Raw genomic sequence first — 3,419 nt, forward strand, 5'->3', positions numbered from 1 at the left:
TGTATTGAGATTTTAAAAAATAAGTCTGCTTGATCATTACTAGTAATTATTTTTCTTCTATTAAATTAAATTCCGAAGCCTTCTTTGCACATAAACCAAGAAACTAGAAGAAATCTCTTAAGTCAACCCCATGCAGCTGGAGAACCTTGCACAGCCCATCCTAGACCTTATCCTCACCTCTGGTACTTGCAACCCTTTTCATCAAGTTCCCCGAGGAAGTGCACCATAGAGAGGAGGCAGAGATTGCTTAACATGCCTCTTATCATCAATACCTTCTATTCCAACAAGGAAATTTTCCTTGGAGATTTGATTTCTAATGCTTCTAGTGCATTAGACAAGATTTGCTATGAGAGCCTGACAGACTAGACTCTTCTTCCAAGTTGAGCAGTGGTAAAGAGCTGAAATTTTACATCTTCCCAATCCCCCAGGAACATAGTTTTACTGTTGTGGACACAGGCATTGGCATGACCAAGGCTGATCTCATAAATAATTTGAGAACAATTAACAAGTCTGGTACCAAAGCCTTTACGGTGCCTCTGCAGGCTGGTGCAGACATCTCAATGATCGGTCAATTTGGTGTTGGCTTTTATTCAGTCTATTTGGTGGCAGAGAAAGTGGTAGTGATCATAAAACACAATGATGATGCCGATGAGTCTTCAACTGGGGCCTCTTTCAGTTAGTGCTCATCATGGTGAGCCCATTGATCAGGGCACTGAAGTGATTTTGCACCTTAAAGAAGACCAGAGTATTTAGGGGAGAGATGAGTCAAAGAAGCAGTGAAGAAGCACTCACAGTTCATAGGCTACCCCATCATCCTTTATTTGGGGAAAGAGTGAGAGAAGGAAATCAGAGGCAGAAGAAGACAAAGGTAAGGAAGAAGTAGACAACGATGATGAAGAGAAACTCATAATTGAAGATGTGGGTTTAGATAAGGAGGATGACAGTAGCAAGGACAAGAAAAAGAAAACCCAACAAATGAAGAAAAAAATACAATGATCGAGAGTAACGGAACAAGACTAAGTCAGTTTGGACCAGAAATCCTAATGATATCATACAGGAGAACAATGGAGAGTTCTACAAGAGCCTCACTAATGACTGGGAAATCCACTTGGCAGTCAAGCACTTCTCAGTAGGAGGTCAGCTGGAATTCAGGGCATTGCTCTTTATCCCTCACTGGGCTCCCTTTGATCTCTTTGAGAACAACAAGAAGAAGAACATTAAACTGTATGTCCACTGTTTGTTCATCATAGGCAGCTGTGATGAATTTGTATTTGAACTTCATCCGCGGTGTAGTTGACTCTGAGGATCTGTCCCTCAACATTCCTTGAGAAATGTTGCAACAGAGTAAAATCTCGAAGGTCATTCACAAAAGCATCGTCAAGAAGTGCCTTGAACTCTTCTCTGAGTTTGCAGAAGACAAGAAGAACTACAAGAAATTCTGTGAGGCATTCTCTAAAAACCCGATTCTTGGAATCCATGAGGACTCTAATAAAGGGTGTGGCCTTTCTGAGCTGCTTTGCTAATACAATTTCCAGTCTGGAGATGAGATGACTTCTCTCTCAGAATATGCGTCTCACATGAAGGTGACCCTGAAATCCATTTATTACATCACTGGTGAGAGCAAAGAGCAGGTGGCCAACTCTGCTTTTGTGAAATGAATGTGCAAGTGGGGCTTTGAGGTTGTGTATATGACTGAACCTATTGATGAGTACTGTGTGCAACAGCTCTAGGAGTTTGATGGGAAAAGCCTGGTTTCTGTCACCAAGGAGGGCCTAGAACTACCTGAGGATGAAGAGGAGTAAAAGAAAATGGAGGAGAGTAAGGCCAATGTGGAGAACCTCTGTAAGCTCATGAAGGACATTTTGGACAAGAAAGCTGAGAAGGTGACAATCTCCAATGGACTTGTATCTTCACTCTGCTGCATTGTGACCAGCACATATGGCTGGACAACCAATATCAAGCGGATCATGAAAGCACAGGCATTTCAGAACAATTCTACAATGAGTTACATGAGAGCCAAAAAGCACCTGGAGATCAACCCCGATCATCCAACTGTTGAGACACTCAAGCAGACATTCATGACAAAGCTGCTAAGTACCTGGTGCTGCTGCTGTTTGAAACGGTGCTGTTTTCATCTGGTTCTGATGAAATCCCTTGAGGATTCTCAGACTGACTCCAACTGCATCTACCGCATGATCAAGCTAGGCTTAGGCATTGATGAAGATAGGGTGACAGCTGAGGAGCCTGATGCTACTGTTCCTGATGAGATCCCCGCCCCCACTTGAGGGTGATGAGGATGCATCTTGCATGGAAGAAATCCATGAAAAGTTCCTACTGTAACACCCCCACACCTCCCCACCCTACCCGTACAGCATCCCTGTGGCTCCCCCAGCACCTGTGAGTTGCCCTATCCCACCTGGCTCCATCTGCTGATACCTATTGTTGAATGAGGCCTCTGGCCTCATTCTTTTCCTCAAGAATGAGGTTGAATGTCATGTATTGTGAGTTTTATTTGTTTATTTTATTTTGAAATTAAAATATGCAAAATAAAGATTATGACATTTTATTAAAAAAAAAAAAGAAGAAGCAGCTTCATGGAATTCTTTGCCTGCTATAGACCATAAGCAAAGACTCAGGATTTTAATTCCAAGTCTCAAGCCTTTAGCGATATGATTTGCTTCTGAGAAAAATTTATCTCAGAGAAATGCAGGGAATTCTGGTGTTTTAGCTGTAAGGAAGCGTGGCCAACACAAAGGCACATGGTTTGAACCCACCAGCTGCTCTGCAGGAGGATGGATAATCTCCTCTCATGTGATTAATTATCTCTGAAAACCTGTTGGAGAATCAGGTATGAGTTGGCTAGACAGTACAGAACAACAACTGGTGGTGTAGTCCGTAGAGAGTTCTGCTACTACCTCAGAGGTGATGACTCTCTTGTGATTCAAATCCATCTTGGGAGAAAGATGGACAATCTCTTTACACCTAACTATGAGTTGGCTCCAACTCAGTGGCAATGAGTTGATCTTGAATTAAGAGAAATGTAACTTATTTTACATATTGCATCCATCTTTCTCCTGCAAGTGCATTAGAACTGTGGTGGATTCAGACCTTTGAGTTGGCAGCATGATTCCTTACCAGTAAGCCACCATATTCCACATGGCTCATGTTACATATAATAAATATTAGATGAATTAATAAATGAGACTTTCATTACACTAGCAGACTAAATAGCTATTCAAACATATTTTAACTCCATTTAGGAACTTATTTTCATCATTTGGAAATAAATGATGCAAAGAGGGAGCTCTGGTGGCCTAGTGGCAAGAAGCTCCAACTACAATCCCAGAGGTGCACGGTTCGAATCCACCAGATGCTCTGCCAGGGAAGGAGGGGCCATCTCCTCCTGTACCAGTCAGATC

The 3,419-nt window shown here is 42.2% G+C and overlaps 1 pseudogene; it reads left to right on the forward strand.

Moving 5' to 3' along the window:
* Positions 1-252: 252 nt before the first annotated feature.
* LOC102856411 lies at positions 253-2,340 on the forward strand (annotated as a pseudogene).
* Positions 2,341-3,419: the final 1,079 nt, after the last annotated feature.

Source organism: Elephantulus edwardii, unplaced genomic scaffold (assembly GCF_000299155.1).
Source record: "Elephantulus edwardii isolate Elephantulus edwardi_28Jun2011 unplaced genomic scaffold, EleEdw1.0 scaffold00032, whole genome shotgun sequence".
NCBI lineage: Eukaryota > Metazoa > Chordata > Mammalia > Macroscelidea > Macroscelididae > Elephantulus > Elephantulus edwardii.